The 18,239-nt window shown below is 42.7% G+C and overlaps 1 protein-coding gene across 6 annotated transcripts in view; it reads right to left on the reverse strand.

Moving 5' to 3' along the window:
- FHL2 (four and a half LIM domains 2) overlaps positions 1–18,239 on the reverse strand; it is a 222,061-nt gene that overhangs the window by 42,472 nt on the left and 161,350 nt on the right. Inside the window, exon 2 of one of the 6 annotated variants that reach the window (XM_006114572.4) lies at positions 2,532–2,664. The exons of the other annotated variants lie outside the window; for them this stretch is intronic. The gene's annotated coding sequence lies outside the window, so the exon portion shown is untranslated. The remainder of the gene's footprint in view (positions 1–2,531; positions 2,665–18,239) is intronic. 6 annotated transcript variants of the gene reach the window in all.

An 18,239-nucleotide genomic window follows, 5' to 3' on the forward strand; every position in this document is an offset into this window, starting at 1 on the left:
AAAACCAGCTGGAGTGTGAAGCTGCAGAACTTGGCTTCATTTACAAGTTTGACACCCTGAATCCAGGTCTGAACAAAGACCTGAACTGGGTGGGTGGCTACATTCCACATCCTAATTACATAAAAAGCTAAGCACCAGATTCTTACAGCCCACGCTATTAGCCTCATTTAGCATGAACACTCTCATTGACAATACTTTCCCCCATTTTTCCCCTTCTCTTTCCCTCCCATCCCCGCTTTTTCTCTGCTATTTATTTTTACCCTGGACTCCTTAACTCCATTCATCTGAAGAAGTGGGATGTGCCTATGAAAGCTCATGATACCATCTTTTTTGTTAGTCTCTAAGGCAGGGTTTCCCAACCTATGGGTCAGGAACCAAATATGTGTCGCCATTACATTTCAAAAGGGTCACCAAGTGTCTCCCCAAGTGGCTCTGGCCACACTCCTCCCTCCGTTTTTGAATTGCCCTGGGTCACCAAGTCTTCCTGAATTGTCAAAATGGATCCCCATCTGGAAAAGGTTGGGAACCGCTGCTCTAAGGCTACGTCTAGACTACAAGCCTCTTTCGAAAGAAGCTTTTTCAAAAGAATCTTACAAAAAAGCCTCTTTTGAAAGAGAGCAACAACTTCTTTCGAAAAAGCAAGCCACTTTTTCGAAAGAGAGCACCCAGGCAGCCTGGATGCTCTCTTTCGAAAAAGCCCTGTTTGCATTCAAGAACACCTTTTTTCGAAAGAGCACTTTTGTGCAAAATCTTGCCACCTGACTACACTGTCCACAAGTATTTGCGCAAGAACACTGATGTTCTACTGTATGAAATCAGTGCTTCTTGCGCAAATACTCTGACGCTCCCGCTCAGGAATAAGTCCTCTTGCGCAAGTGTTCTTGCGCAAGAGGCCAGTGTAGACAGATAATATCAGTTTCTTGCACAAGAAAGCCCGATGGCTAAAATGGCCATCGGAGCTTTCTTGTGCAAGACAGTGTCTACACTGGCATGGATGCTTTTGCACAACAGCAAATCTTTTGCACAAAGGCACATGCCAGTATAGACGCTCTCTTGCACAAATACTTTTAACGGAAAAGCTTTTCAGTTAAAAGTATTTGCGCAAAATCATGCCACTGTAGCCACAGCCTATATGTATAGTATCATGAGCCTTTGTGGGTAAAACTCACTCTGCTCATCTGAGGTGCTACAGGACTACTCCTTGTTTTTTAAATTTACAGACTAACACGGCTACCCCTCTGTGACTAGTAATAAAATAATTACCAATAAATAACTTAAATATCCTCTTTCCTCACCAACCATTTTGTCCTCCAAGCCTCTCACCTTTTCCCCATAAATCTTACATCAGAGATGAGCCTTGCAGCAAGTCCTGAAGGTTAAAAGACACCAGCTAGTTTGTATTTCTGCGGAGGCTGATTTCCAGTATCAAGAAGCCTTCATAGAGAAAAACTCTGCCAGAAGCTCTCTTGCCTTTAAATCAGGCCAAATACTTCTGCTGATCACAACTGTAGCAGTATATTATGAGGAATAGGCAAGTTCTCACATAGGCCTTTAAATGAAACTTATGTTTACATATCAAGTTAATACGACAGACACCTCTGATGCTGTTGCTGCTTTTGGTACTTAAATAGCCATATGTGGATGCAGTCACCCTATGGGTAGAATCCATCACAGTAATTATGTATACGAAAGTAGACATTTTACTACAAATGCATTTTTCTAAACATGCTGAAAATCCTTGAAAAGTGTTAGAAGTAACTGCGGTACAATGAGGATTAATTACGGTACAGAAACGTAGCAGGTGACTGGAGGAGGTTCAAGGTAGTCGGTTTGACACTTGCATTTATTTTCTTGACAAAACTTTGATCGTTCACTGGTGCTTAACACCCCCTCGCCCTTCTTCCCCTGTGAATGAAAAAATGTTGCCGTGGAAAGTGTGTGTTCGAATGCTGCTTTGTTGGCAGGAGTGCTGACTTTTCGCGACAGGGCTATGTTGACACAACCCTGTCACTAAGTGCTGCGTAGACAGCTGTAGGAAGAATTCCTCAGGAGCACTGGGTGAGCATGCTGAACACCATCCCTTCGTGAGAGGTACAGTATGTGCTCTCTTTCATGGGAGTCAAGTGCTATCCAGGGCCAGAGTTGTGGCCATTTCCTAAGGGTACGTCTAGACTACAGAACTTTTCCAGGATACCAGAGGTATCCAGAAAAACTTTGCTGTGTCCAAGTTATGCGTCTGCTTTTCCGAAATTTTTTTTGGAAAAGCAGATGTGTGTTTTTGTCATCCCTGTAAACCTCATTTTACAAGGCATAATGTATGTTCTAAAAGAGGTTTTTTTCCCACATTTGGCCCCATGTAGATGGACCAAATGTTGGAAAAGCCTCTTTCAGAAGAAAAGCAGAAAAAGATATGCAAATTGAAAACCGCAATTTGGGTATCTTTTCCCGACTTTTCTTTGTAGCATGGACACAGCCTTAGACTCTTTGGCCACACTCCTAATGAAGCATGTGGTGCTATAGAGTGCACTAACCTGTCTCCTGAGGCTCCAAGGGAGTACTACAGGCAGTATTCTGACTGGTTCATTCCTGGTTGTGTTGAGAGGTTGGATAAGTGGTTCTCTCTCATGGGCTGGACCACTTGTGTAAGAAAAGCAGAAAGTAGGCCTGGAAGCATAAGCAGTATTAATTTCCATCCCATTATTTGTAAACATTTTATTCAACTCATATGTGGCATTATATAAAATTGTATTTGTTTAGGTTTTTTAATGGTCAGTGTATTGTCACAACTACCCAGTTCTGGAAGTTGACAAGCACATTGGGAATTTTCTCCCCTTTGGTTGAAAAAACAAACAGAAAAAAAAGACTGGAAAAAGGTGGTAGTGGTGGATCATTACATGCCATTTTCATTTCCTCTGGCTCCAGCCATGAAATATCTTTAATTAAGTGTCTATGAAAATCAAAAAGCAATGCTGCAAAGCTGGAAAACTGCTGAGCTTCTGTCTGATTCCATGGACTGCTGCTGTACTCTGGAAAGTTTTGTGCCATCAAATTTTAATCAAAATTCAGCAAATCCCATTCTGATGCTGGAACCGGTGTAATATAAGTTTCCAACAGAGTTGAGAGGTCCCATTAAAAATGCTGTTTTTGGCTCAGTGAGTGGTATGGAGTCATGCAAACATTACATTTTAGTCCAATAAGATTAAAATAACAGTTAAGTAATTTCATCCTCATGTGGGATATTTCAGATGTTTAATATTCTCCAAACAGATTTAGAATATAGACTCATAGACTTTAAAGCCTAAAGGGGCCATCATGATCATCTACTTTGACCTCTTGCACATCCCGGGCTACAAAACCGCCCTCACCTAATTCTGTAATAGACCCCTAATCTCTGGTTTAGTTACTGAAGTCCTCAAATCTTCCTGTTAAAGACTTCAAGTTACAGAGAATACACCATTTACTCTAGCAGCAAATGAGCCATGTCTCACATTGCAGAGGAAGACAAAAACCAAAACCAAGCCAAACCAGGGTCTCTGCCAATCTGGCATGGGGGAACATTCCTTTCTGACCCCACATATGACCATCAGTTAGACCTTGAGCATGTAGGTGAGACCACCAGCCAAACACATTGGAAAGAATTCTCTGTAGTAACTCAGAGTCCTCCCCATCTAATGTCTCATCACCAGCCACTGAAAATATTTACTAATAGTAGTCTCAGATGGGCCATAAGCAACTTCATCATATCCTCCTCTCCATACACTTATCAAGGTTGTTGTGAAGCTGGTTAGGCTTCCCTAAACCATCACCTCATTTCAAGCCTAAACTTATCGATGGCCAGTTTATATCTATTTGTTCTTGTGCCAGTATTGGTCCTTAACTTAAATAATTTCCTTCCTGCCCCGCTATTTATCTCTTTAATGTATTTATAGAAAGCAATCATATCTCTCTTTAGCCTTTGCTTGGTAAAGCTTAAACAAGTCAAGCTCTTTAAGATTCCTTTTGTAAAGTAGGTTCTTCATTCCACTGATCACCCTAGTAGCCCTTATCTGCATCTATTCCAGTTTTAATTTATCTTTCTTATCATAGGAGACCAGAATGGCACATGGTATTGCTCCAGTTTTCAAGGTCATCCAAATCTTCTTGTATGCCAATCTCCTCCATATTGGCAATACCTCTCAGCTTTGTGTCACCTGCAAATTTAAATAGCACATTCCCATTTTTTGTGTCAAGGTCATGGATGAACATCTTAAATAAGATTGGCCCCAAGACTGATCCCCGAGGAACGTCTTTCTGTTGGGCTTACAATTTCATGTGTCAGTTCCTTGGATATTCTTGGATGGAGATTATCCCCATGATTTGGTCCTGTTAAATTATTTAAATCCCACCTAGGATGTTGTAATTTCTGTTTCCATATCTTCTTTCCCATTAGTCACCTTGACATTATCCTTATTACATAGGTCCTTATTACACTGGTTAAAAACCAGTTTTGTTTAGGTGCTGGGCTGTGTCTAGATCATTTTTAAGCTTCACCCCATCCTCCATGTTTAACAGTTCCACTTCGTCTCTCCTTGTGTTCTTATTTATATGGCTATAGAACCTTTTCCTATTGGGTTTAATTTTATCTGCACGATCCAGACTCTGCTTGGCTTTTGGCAGTTCTCACTTTTCCCCTGATGACCTAGTTTTGTTTATCCTCCCCTTTAGTTTAAACTGAATTAACTCATGGTCAGTCAAACCAGGACTATCCTCTACAAGCAATTCTTCTGCGAGATTATCACTATTTACCAATGCTAAATTGAAAATGGCATCGTGATTGTTTATTTGACAAAGAAATCTGTCAACACTTGCATCCAAGAATATCTGGGTCCCACCATTATCATAGCACTTGTTTACCAGTTTCGACGAGGGAAAAATAATGTCTTCCATAATCACAGAAGTTTTTTTCATTAAACATATTAGAAGTCTATCTATATCCAAACAGGATTCTGGGGTCCCATAGCAAACCTCAGGTACTATGCAGTGGAACCTCTGTTATCTTTCTTCCCCAAAGTGATTTTAACCCAAACAGATTCTGTTTTATCCATTTCCTCACTTCTAATTTATTTATAGGCTACCTTACCATTAATCTACAATGTTACTTTACCAACTTTTATTTCTGTCTTTTCTGACAGCACGTACCCTTTCAATACCTGTATTCCAGTTATGGCTGCCATTCCACAATGTTTTTGTTCTCTCTATGATATCTGGGTTCACTTTCTCCAACAGTAGGTTTCATTCATCCATTTTGTTACTAGGCTCCTTGTGCTGATGCAGAGGCATGTTAATAGTTTCTGCTTGGCTTAGCCAAGATTCCTCACACAATTAGGTACAGTCATTCTACTGCCAGTATTGCTTACCTCACTATTAGTGCTACTAGTACCAGCACTATTTTTCCTCTTGTGATCTATTCTCCTACCCTCTGTTGTTCCTTTCATCTTTGTTGTATCCTATCCTACTTGTTTTTTCTTCCACTCAATACTAGAATGAGGAGTGGAGATTACATGAGCATTTCCCAAATGTCTCCCTCAGATGCCTAGTTTAAAGCTCTTTTAACCAGTTGTGTCAACCTCCATCCCAGAAGTCTGTTTCCCTCCTGATTAAGGTGGAGTCCACCCCATGAGAGCAGTCCTCTTTTTGTGAAAGCCTCCCATAGGTCAAACCAGGGCCGGCTTGAGCCATTCCTGCGCCCCAGGCAGTGGGCATGCGACACATGTGTGGCTCCGCCCTCAGGCACACGGCGCATGCGCGGCCCTACCCCCTGGTGCGCTGCGCACCTTACAGCTGCCATCGGGCACGCGGCACCTGATTGCAGCTCTAATGGGCACCGTGTGGCCATGCGCGTGTTGCCCCTTACAGCTGCCATCAGGTGCCCCCCAGAGGTTGGCGCCCCAGGCAGCTGCCCAGCTAGCCCCCCCCTTAATCTGGCCCTGGGTCAAACATCCTAAAGCCCTCTTCAAAGCACCACTGCCTGAGTCATCTGTTAATCCTGCTTGTCTTATCTCACCTTCACTCTTCTCCTTAGAAGTGTATAGAATCCCACCAAAGATCACCTGAGCCTCTATTTCTTTAAGCATCTTGGCACTGACTTCCTTGATGCATTCCAGTGAGAATCTAGCAATAGCCTGGATTCTTTCCCACTCCACTGGTATCCTTTTCATTCTCAGATCTACACTGTGTATCATAGTTCCCTGCAGAGAACACTCCCTAGTCAGCACAGTTTAAATTGTATGTCTGAGCACAGTTTTGTAAATATTAATCTGAATATTTTTAAACAATTATGCCTAATAAGGCTAAGACTTAATTATGGGTATTTTTAGTAAAAGTCAGGAACAGGCCATGGGCAATAAACAAAAATTCAGGGGACTGACATATTCATGACTTTTAATATAAAATATCCCTGAGTAATTCCTAACCGCTCCTAGGGTACCACTTCTCTTAGGAAGCGGAGGGAGAGGAGAGGTCTGGGGGGGGCTAATGGCTAGCTCCAGATCTGGCAGTGGGGGCTGACTACCTCTGGCCACCTGCTGCTCTGAGTTCCCTGGGTACAGTTCCTTGGGGCCAGCTGCTTGGACAGCCTAGGGGTCAGTCATGCTAACCACTGCAGTTGCATATATTACAGAGGTTGTAGAAAGATATGAAATCTGTGACCTCCGTGACAGACTCGCAGCCTCACTAATTAATAACTTAGGTTATGATTTGTTGTGAATAGTGTGCATGCAAAAAAAGGCTAAGTTTATCTTAAACTACTTAAGTATTAACCCAGCTTTACACATTTCTGTGCCTTAATTAAACCATTCCTGTTTGCGGGCTCTCTAGAAAGAGATTTTTAACTTCTTAAAATATCAGTTATGTCCTGGATCATCGTCTTTGGGGCAGAGTAAACTATATTCAGCTACATTTTGCAGTGTGGGTTAGGTCTGACTTCATCTATGAAATGGACTTTTTTCTTATGTTCCCCTTCAGTTCTTTGGATCAAGCCTGATGACAAGCCTGCCTTATTAAGGAGTCCCCGTCACATAGACCTGCCTCTTGTTGGGGTTGGTGCACTTCTCCAGCCTCCCACCTTCTAATCTTTCTGATTTCTTCTTGTCTGTTGTTCACATTTGCAATATTCTGCAAGTCATCCACTATCCTGCTGGGCCTCCAAACTTTGGCTATTTTCATTGGCATGTCCCCTTTTCTTATAGGATTAGCTACTTTTCTCTTTCCTTGTCTTTCCGTTACTTACTGCCCATCTCTCCCCTTTATTTTACAGCTCAACAAAGCTGTTCCTCAACTCTTTTTCACCTTTATAGGCCAGTCTTTTCTTCTGCTGTGTTCTCACAGTCACATACTTCCACTAGTCACTTTTCTCAACCAGCTGTCTAGCCTCATATTTCACTGGTCCAGCTTGCATCTGCCAGTCTTGAGTTTTCCCTTCAACCTTCTCTTGCCTTCCATCAATTATCTGCTTAAGTCCCCTTGGAAACTCAGTCATAGTTTCTAGCTGCATCTTCAAACCTCAGATCCTCTTCCATCAGTTCTATCAGGCAGCCCTTCATAAAAATGAAGCATCTTCCATGTACCCCACCAGGATAATGTACATCCTTACCACTGCTTGTGTCCCCAAAATCCAAGTCCTCCACAAAAAATCCCAAACTGAACGTCACTCTCCCCCCCAAAACTTTCTGGACAAACTCCCATTCAGATTCCCATTTTCAGTTCTGCTTGCTGGCTCCTCTTCTGCTGGCTCCTGCATATGCAATGCAATGTATTAACAGTTTTTTTTTTACTGTATTTCTCATCCTTGCTCCTCCCCTTCAAGTCCCTAGTTACAACTCCTAGTTACTGCAATCTGAATTGTCCCCTCCTCCCACTAGTTGATAAAGAGCCCCTGGGGTAAACCTTCAGCTGGAGTAAATTGTCACAGCTCCATGGATTTCAATAGACAGCTGGGGAGCTGTTTTGTTTGCTTCTGAAAGACCTAAGGCCTTTTCTTCTCCTAGGAGGAAAGTGTTACTGCAATTTATTCCTAAACCAAACTGAAAAGCATTGTATTTGTGGGAACTCTGGACAAACTGGGAGAAATAAATCATATTTCTAGTCAATAATATCTGTTTTCTTAACATGTTTGAATAGTTTTCACATGTGGTCTTTACCAGTTACTTGTTTGCTTCAGTGATAAATGAGAGACAGGCTCTCATGGCTTGGTAGCGTTCAAGCATGCTTATTTCAATAGAGAGAAGAGAACAAGTCACCATGGCTTGTTCTGAAATGTCAACTTGGTTATGTATAGCCCGCATTGCTATGTCGGGATACCAAAACATAGTGAACGCGTCCACTATTTTAGAAAATTTTTCGTCTGTTTTTCTGGAAAAACGCTGCAGTGTAGACATACCCTTGGAGTCACTAGCTTGGGGGAGGAGCACTGCCACGTGCATCCTCTTCTCTTCCCTCCACCGGTGCAGCAGTTGCTTAAACCTGTTCCTGGCACCACTCCCTTGTAGGAGACCTCAGCAGTGGCCAGCAAGGGAATACAGTGCAGAGCTGCAAGATGCAGGCTGCTGTCCCGGGCAGACAGGGACAAGTTGGGGAGGTAGCAGATGGAAGTAGGAGATAGAACCGGCCGCAAACATTAGTGAAGCTGGGCCTCTGGGCCCAGAATATTCCTGTGTCCATATAACCCACTGCTCCTGAGTATAGGTCCTGTGCTTCTCTTTTCATATGCTGATGGAGGCGAGTCTGATCCTATGGAACAGGGTTGGGACATGGCAGAGAGGAGGGAAGAAATGTCACATCCTCTCTTCCCTGCCCCTCTGTGGAACATCCTCTGGATACTAGCTTTGCTGCCATTAGAGAGCATTGAGTTGCATTAGCAGGTTTTCACTGGATTCCTCCAGCCCTGATCCCAGGGAAGCCAAGTCACTGGAGACGAATTTTGCAGCAATTACTGCTATTGTAATATTGCCCCTTGGTTTATTAAACAGTAGTTCATGTTAAATAACTTCTGAAACGCATATAGTACTTGTCAGCGTTTCTTCCTTATTTTCAGTCTCGGATTCTCTGTAGCTGCTGCCTTTTCAAGGCAGGATTTGGATCAACCCCCTATTTCACTTATTAGTGTTAACTTATCCCTAGAACTCATACAAATACTGAAAAGTAAATTTTTGGCTTAGGAATGCACTCATTGTCAAATTTTGTTTTTAAATTGTCCCCCAGATTTCTGTATGTTGGGTAGACTACATTTAGCAGATACAAGTGTATCTCTAGTCTGTTCTGTAGATCTTGTATCTGCACTCCAGATCACTATTGTATATTATGTACTTGATTCATGTACACCATTGGTATAAATGATTCATGTACACCATTGGTATAAATGAAAGGTGTGCATGCTGAGGAAGTAATTAACAGTTAGGCCACAAGAGATTCGAACAGTTATGCGACATGAGATTTCGATGGGTGGGTTAAGAGCAGAATTTCACAGTACTTATACATTCCAGCTCTTACTCAGGTTTGGAGATGAAAATGAATAATGTTCCTGTCAGCCCTGGTTCAGATTCTTGGCAGGAACAGAACTGTACAGAAGGAAAAGTTAGAAATAAAAACTATAAAATAATTCAGAGAGTGCAGAACTATAAAATAAGTGAAGGAAATACTAGTGAAAACAAGGAAACTAGAAAGACGTCACCAGAAACATAACAGTAAAGCTAAAACGGAAAGAAGAAAAAAAAAGTAATGAAAGAAAATCATGGGTCATGGGACTACAGTCATTACTGAAGCAAAACTTTCACTGAATTCAAAGGGAGTTTTGACACTATCAGGACTGCAGAATCGCATCCCAGTTTTCTCTGAATGCTACTATTTCTGAAGACATAATTCAAGAAATATTACTGTATCTCCCTGAATTGAAGATAGTTGGGGGTTCCCTGTTTTCCATAAAGATTCTTTTGTGTGGTAGCAATTTATTTCTGCCCAGTGACATGGTGTATTTATTCTACATATAGCATGAGGGCGTAGAGATTGACTCTCAGACATGTTATGATTAAAAATATTAACTCAAGTCAGACACTTTGAAGTAGCAGCCTTGCTACTGATCCTTCTAGCTCCAAGTTCTTTTTGAACTCTATAAATGTCCTGTCCTGTTTAAATAATAGGATTAAGTACATTAGTTTGTTGCTGATGTGGATTCTGATCTCTGGGCCACTGGTATAGAACATTAATCCATAACAAGACACCTTAATTATAAATGAAAAATGCATCTTAAAATTGCTCTGTACATATATTGCATTTCTTCCTACAATGTTTTCCATAAAGGGATTGCCTAAATGTGTTATGACCTTCATGGGAATGGCTTGGTTTAAAATTAAAATAAAAATTGAAGAAACAGACAGCTTTATAAAATAACATGACAGTACCCTTAAAAGTTGAAGTGACTGTGATGTCAAAGAATGTCACTTTTGAAATTATTACTGAAATGGTAGAAAACATAGTTGTGTGAAGTATTCAGGCATGGGGTGGGATGAAAGGGAATCAGGTGTTCAATTGCTATTAAAAATTAAGGGGAATTGGACACATAACTTCTCTAGGTGCTCTTGAATACTCTATCTGTCATATGTTATTTGTACTATCTGTATCTGGGTTCTCTACTCCTGAGCTAGAGACTGAGGAGCTTGCTATAGGTTTAGCTAAGAGATAGGTGTATTTGAGCTCATGCACAACCAGTGCATGCATTAAACTTCAGAGGTCCCAAGTTTGATCTCATCCATCACTGACTGGAGTTTGTCAGTGCTGTAGGGTAATAAAGGGGAGCTAAGTATGGAGTGTAAAATAAACACAGCCAATTTGATGGGACTCAAGCTAGTGATGGTGTCCAAAGGCCATGTCTTGTTTCCAGCCAACACTACTTCTGCTGCTTCTCCCCACCACTGAGGGATGTGTGTATTGGAAGGCTGCAGTGGTTAAGGAGAGGATCCAGAAATACGGAATAGCCTCTCTTGCCTTTGCAAAATATGTTGCTTAAAAGCATGTGGTGACAGAATTCAATGTACTAGATTTTAAAGTAGGCTGCTAACAGACTTGGCATGTTTTCTCCATAGGAATTTTCTTCTGTAGGTTGCAAGGAGCTCTGCAAAGGTAGCCAAGCCTTAGCGACACATTTTACAAATGAGGTGCCTGAGGCATGGAGAGTTTAAGTGCCTTATCCAACATGGCATAGCGAGTCGGTGGCAGTGAGGAGCACAACAAAGATCTCCCGAATCCCAGTCTTGTGTTCACTGAATCTAGCTGGCGGGTACTCCAGGCAGAGCCCACTGGCAGAGGTGCTGGCTATTCCTCATTTCCGGCTGCTTTTACAGGCTGTTCTCCCCACTTAGCCTGGGGAGCACCCAACTGTGCAGAGGGGGCCTGGCTCAGGGGACAGGGAGGCACCCTGCCTCCCACAGCAGGGAGAGCCAGAGGTCCAAGTGGACCAGGCAGCTCCCATCAGCTTATGACCTGTCAGCTCCTGGCAGGAGGAAACAGTTTTCAAACCGTGGGGCACATCTCCTTCCCCGCCCCCCCGGGGAAGCATATCTCACAGTTTGAAAACCTCAGTGCTAAATAGGAGGCAGAGAACTAGGTGGGGGCCAAGTGATACCACCTGCCTCCCCACATGTCACCTTTTGGGGGTTCAAATGTGGCTGCTCGCCTTGGGTGCTAATATGCTTAGTTAAGGCTCTGTCCTCTAACTGCCACCCCTGACACCTTGAAGACCCAATGGGTAGGGCACCTGAAAGGAGCCAGTGGACAGGAGCAGCATGCAGCAACACAGAAACAGCTTCTCTGAAACACAGCATGATTTAGTCACACCCCAACGTGTATTTAAAACAACAAATCTAAATGCATAGTGCCTTCCCCAGGCTTGGCATTCACCATCATCAGCCCCTTGGCTGACATGACTTAGACGTGGTGCCACCCCACTTTCTTGGGGACCAAGATACAGCCTGTGTGCAGCAGATGCAGGCTCTCAGGGGCTGACTGCACAGAAAACCAAACCAAACAGCACCGCAAGCCCTCATGGTTAGTTTGTGCCAGCTGACACGGACTTCTGGGATTCAGGCTGCAGGGCTGTTTCACTGCTGCTCAGACAAGCCTAAGTGGTGATTCCTGAGGTAAGAAAAAAAAAAGAAGACAGCTTGACAGGCAGATCTCAGGTTGACCTTGAAAGGCTGATAGTAAGTCCTTCATTATCAGTATAAACTGAGCATGCTTAGTGTAGAAATCACTGAGAATGATACAGGTGGAACTCTGCCAGGCCACTTTTACAGTCTCTTTCCAGAAGAGAATGGGATTCTCAGCCTGAGTGCAGTGAGGAAAAGCTAAGCTTAAACATGGGAATTCAAAAGTACAGGTGTGTTTTGTGAGGAGAAAACGGATGGCAAAATGTTTTAAAAGATAAGAAACCTTTAGCAGGAAAATGTTTTTTTTTAAATATTTAAGTTTAACACAGAAATTAAGAAAAAGATGTAAAATGACAGAACGTATGTTCTAGGTGGTCAACAGCCAGTGTCACTAGAATTGCTTTGATAGGTTTAAAAAGTGGTTCAATAAAAAAACAAACAAACAAACATATTGTAGTTCTAATTCATGGCATCAAGCCAGGATAGTGTGCCCATGCTCAGGCAATATCCCATTGAAATTTTCTGTTTAGAAAGCCTATTAGCACTGCCATCACAAATCCATTTTTGTAATACACACACAACTTGGCATAAATGTGCACAGGGCTGAAACTTATCATAGAAGTCTTGCCCCCAAAGCACATTTACTTACAAGTTTAAAATAAATGTATCTGTTTTTATGAGGAGATTTCCTATAAGTATTTTAAAATTAGTCAAATGGAAAATAACTTTTTAAACCAGCAAGTGTAAATATATTTATAGTTGCTGATTTAAAATGCTATTTTCTATTTGACTAATTTTAAAATTATTTTGTTTAAATAATGAAGTCTGATAGGTGATTAGTGCACAAATATAGATTTGTGACTTTTCAGTTTTTGGAAAAGGAAAGTTATGATGAATAGCTCGAGGTGACTTTCTACTGAATCACATAATGCATACAACAAAGAAAATGAGTGGATTGCCAATCCCAAAGACTGCGATCTCTGGTTTTCCAAAAGAAGCAGTCCAGGTATCTCCCCGAACTTGATAGGTTACCTGTAGCATGATAAAGTAGTCCAGGCTCTCTGCCTATTTAGTCTTTAAGCTCCGTTGAGATGGCTAACAAGGTTGTGAGTTTTTGATGGCTGTTGTCATGAGATGGACACCAGCCCAGTAGGAACTGTACTGAGTTGACCAACTCATTTAACATGTAGGTGGCCACAGAGCAAACATCAGATACACGTTTCAGTTGTTACTGATCTGGACTGAATACAAACCTGAGATGATTTAGAGGCAAGGGGCTTTGTATTCCCTTGCCAGTCTCTTGAGTCACCCAGATCTTCAAACACAAACCATTGTTAACAGGTGCCTATGTGTAACACGAAACCCTCTCTCTTGAATGTTTCACTTTCTCTTCACTTACAAGAGAGAGTGGTTTCTACAGAGTATTGCTTCCTACTGCAGCTACAGTCTTCCACCAGCTGAGAAGGAAGAATTCATGGCTAAGTTTTTTTCCTACCAACATCACCTTCTTTAGACACAACCAGCTCATTTGTGCATTCCCAGACCCAGTCCTGCCTTGAAGAGTTGAAACAGCGCCAGGAAGTGAAGCTAGAGCAATAAGGAAGCTGAGTTTACCTCACCAAGAAACAGAATAATTACAAAGAGAAAGAAGGTAGAAGGGAACAATGAGAGGGAGGTGGGTCGCATCTGTGTTAGTACAGTGACTCCCTATTGCATCAGTTTTACAATATATTGCTTGGGAGGACACTTGCTGACCTCATCCTCAGGATTTGGGAAAGTATCTTGGTTCACAAAAGTCCAAGTATGGAGGAGTGAGTAGGGCACAAATTTGGGATATAGATGAGTTGGGTTTAATTCCCTCCTTGGCTATAGTTGTCCTGCATGACCTTGGCCGAGTCAAATAGTCTCTCCTTGTTCCCTATTTGTGAACTGGAGATAGAGAAGTACGTGAAATGGAGATAGAGACGTATTGTTATCTCCCAGGGACAGATGACTGGTACTTGCTGCTTGGGGGGGGGGGGTGTCACAATTTGAAGTTCACTCCTACAGCAGTGTGAGTAACGTCCCTCCCTCTTATCCTCAGCAATCCCTCCCTGCAGCTTGCAGCTGTTTGCTCCTGCCGCCTTTCCCTGCGGCCAGAGTTTGCAGCTCACCATCTCTAGAAGCTGCCACATAGGGAGGGAGGTCTGGCCAGAATGCCCTGGCAGAAATTGAGGTGAGGGGAATGTGACCCTGCATGCCCCCTCACCCCCGCATTTGTGTTGCTTTTGCCCCAGGGCTTGTATTAAAAAATTGTGAGGCCCCCAGATAGTTACAGTAATGGGGGCTATAGAAGTACCTAAAATAAATTTAAAAGTGCTTTCCTGAATTGGCATCTAAATTTTGGAAGTAAAAAAAAAGCACCAGTAAATGCAATTTATCCCCTTACCATTTCTTTCTAACGTTGTTCTGCACCACTAGTGCCAGGCAACAGAAATTCACTAGAGCTTTAGTCCCTCATTGGGCCCTACTCAGCCTCCAAACCAGCGATGGGCAACCTAAGCTAGTGAGAGATGGGCAACCTCCTTCCTCTCAGTGGGCTGCAAAACTGTCATAACCAAGACAGTCTCCCGGGATAAAGTGGTTTCATTATCTTCACTTGTGTACCTGGAATGTGTAGGGTGAGCCGAATGAACCACAGCAGCGCTTCGATTGGGTGCAGAGGGAGCGCACGGCTCTCACAATCAATGTCATGTGCAATCAGCATGCATCTCACTTTGCGTGCCCTTGCTTTATGTGTGTGTCAAGTTAGTAGCATTGGTAGGAAAAAACCAATGTGGATAGAAACCAGGGGAATCTGGCAACACTGTGCATGGGCAACGGCAAATAAAATGTCTTATGGGCCACACATAAAACCCAGATGGGTGGCAGGTTGCCCACCACTGCTCCGAAACTTTGGTTCCTGCAGGTAACAGTTATTTCAGACCATGAGTCTCAAGCCCCTTCATTTCCCCATCTTGCCGCAGAACCAGTGGAAATAAATAGATAGGACTGCGTTGCTATAACATTCTTTGTATTTGTGGAGTTAAAGGGCTCAGGGTGACATAAATGGGTTAAATTGCAATGAATCAACTGAAATGCAGTCTCCGTTACACTGACAACCTAGCTTCCTACAAGGGAAGGGATGTACATTTACATTTAAAAAAAAGTTAAAATTGTGTAGCTAAAATTCGGTATCAGTCTTAAAGAGAAAGTTCTAACTTGAACTCCAGGTTAGAGTGAGTGTGTGGTATGTGTTAGAAATAGTTTCAGACTTTACCTCTACCCCCTATTATATGCACAGGGCAATGTATCTTGGAAAATCATATTTTCCTATTTTTTTAAAACTCCATTACTCTCCCCTGTTGCCATATGAAAAGCCAACACTGGCAACAGGGAAAATGTATCATAAAGGAGACAGCTGTAAATTAATTACTCTTGAAGCACTGTCAAAGGCACAAAGTTAATAAACTTGAAAAGAGGAAAAATACTTTTTCTTCTAATCACTTTCAGTTTTAGTAATGTTAGGTAATAATTGTACCAGTATTCAGCCAATCAATTTCCAACAGAAACGTGATTTGTATTTTTTTTAAATTCACAGTATTCCTTTACAATATATATTCACTTTTATTCCTTCCATGTTTGTGTAGAGAAATAGTCTATAGAAAATACGTTAAGTAGGCCATACGACTTTTTTTTAAAAAGTAGGTGCTATGTACAAATTGCAGCGAAACTTCCTAACACTAATCAGTCTTTCAGGATGAACTGTCATTGTTGAAATCACCCTAGATTTATCATCATCAGACTGAACTCACCAGTGTACAAACTAAAGATAAAATATTACACCAGTAATAATTAATCTAACTTAAAAACAACTGTCTGAGGCAGTTCAGCTACTACTTACTGCTTATGGTCTGATTTGGCTCCCCCCCCCCCCATTTAGCTATAAAAAAGGGAGAATTAAAGAGAAAAATATGAACATTTTGTATTGTTACATATCGATATACAGGGATCTCCTTAGGAGGCTGTGGGACCCACAAGCTCAGTACTGTTTAAAATAAAAGGAAAAGGATGAAATCCTGGCCTATCAATGGGAGATATGGCAAAATTTCCAATGATTTCAATGAGAGAAGGATTTCACCCACTTGATACTAAACGGTTCAAGAAAGTTCAGACCAAAGCAGACTGTAAAGAGCTTCACAAACTAAGGGTACGTCTAGACTACAGGATTTTGTCGACAGAAGTTTTGTCGACAGATACTGTCGACAAAGAGCGTCTAGACACACTGAGTTCTGTCGACAAAGCAAGCTGCTTTGTCGACAAAACCCTGTAGTCTAGACGCAACCCTACAGGCAATAACACCTTCTGTCGACAGAACTCTGTCGACAGAAGGCGTTATGCCTCGTAAAATGAGGTTTACCAGCGTCGACAAAACTGCTGAGTTCTGTCGATGTTATGACGACAGAACTCAGCCATAGTGTAGACGCTGGTATAGTTTTGTCGACAAAAATCCACTTTTGTCGACAAAACTCAGTAGTCTAGACACACCCTAAGTGACTGGGTAACAAAATGGCAAATACAATTTAATGCTGATAAATGTAAAGTAATGCACATTGGAAAAAATAATCCCAACTACACATACAATATGATGGGGACTAATTTAGCTATAACTACTCAAGAGAGAGATCTTGGAGTCGTTTGTGGATAGTTCTCTGAAAATATCCACTTAGTGTGCAGCAGCAGTCAAAAAAGTAAACAGAATGATAGGAATCATTAAATAAGGGGTTGGGAATAAGACAGAGAATATCTTATTGCTGCTATATAAATCCACGGTACGCCCACATCTTGAATACTGCATACAGATGTGGTCGCCTCATCTCAAAAATATATATTGGCATTGGAAAAGGTTCAGAAAAGGACAACAACAATTTTTTGGAATGGGTCCTATATGAAGAGAGATTAAAAAGACTGGGACTTTTCATCTTAGAAAAGAGGAGACTAAGGGGGGATATGACAGAGGTCTGCAAAATCATGACTGGTGTGGAAAAAGTGAATAAGGGAAAGTTATTTACTTGTCCCCATAACATAATTTCACTCCCCATGCTGCATGGGGAGTGCGGAGCCCAAACAGCCGCTTGCGCCACTTGCTCCCATGCAGCGGCCTGGCTGAGCGGTGCAGAAGTCAGCTGAGAGCCATGGTGGGAGGCAAAGGGGGGTAGGGTGGTGACATTCATGGCCAGGGGGTTGGGCCTGGAGCCGCTGTCACGCCGTACATCACCACCCCGCTCCCCTTTCCCCTCCCGCCATGGTGCTCGGCTGACTTCTGTGCCGCTCAGCCAGGCTGCCACAGGGGAGCAAGTGGCCGTTTGGGCCCCTAACTCCCCATGCAGCATGGGCCACCTAGAGGGAACAGCCAGCATTTCAGCAACAGCGCCGCCCAGTGGGAACAGCCAGCATTTTGGCATTACAGACTCTCAGACACTGGGCTACTATATATATGATGCCTGTTTTAATGGATTTATTCTCACTACACCTCTTGCCAGCTGCTGTCAAAGGTTTGCCTTATTCTAATTAGTTGGGGTATGTCTACACTACAGCGCTAATTCGAACTAACTTAGTTCGAAATAGTTAATTCGAACTAAGCTAATTCGAACTAACGGATCCAGACTAAAAAACTAGTTCGAATTAGCGTTTTGCTAATTCGAACTAGCATGTCCACATTAAGTGGACCCTGAACCGGGCTTAAGGATGGCCGGAAGCAGTGCTGGCAGGGCATCAGATGAGGACTTAGAGCGTGGAGCTGCTGCCTCAGGCTAGCTGAGGGCTGTGCTTAAAGGGACCCAACCCCCACCTCGGACAGACAGTTCTCAGGGTGCCCTGCTTGCAAAGCAGTCCTGGCTTGGATTGCCCGGAGTGCCCACACTGGGCACATCACAGCACTCGGCCATCAGCCCGGCTGCACTTGCCGCAGGCTGCCATCTGGGGAGAGGAGGCAATTGGGGGGCTGCAGGAGAGCTTCCACCCCCAGAAGCCCGCAGAGCCAGC

Source organism: Pelodiscus sinensis, chromosome 1 (genome assembly GCF_049634645.1).
Source record: "Pelodiscus sinensis isolate JC-2024 chromosome 1, ASM4963464v1, whole genome shotgun sequence".
NCBI classification, from domain to species: Eukaryota; Metazoa; Chordata; order Testudines; family Trionychidae; genus Pelodiscus; species Pelodiscus sinensis.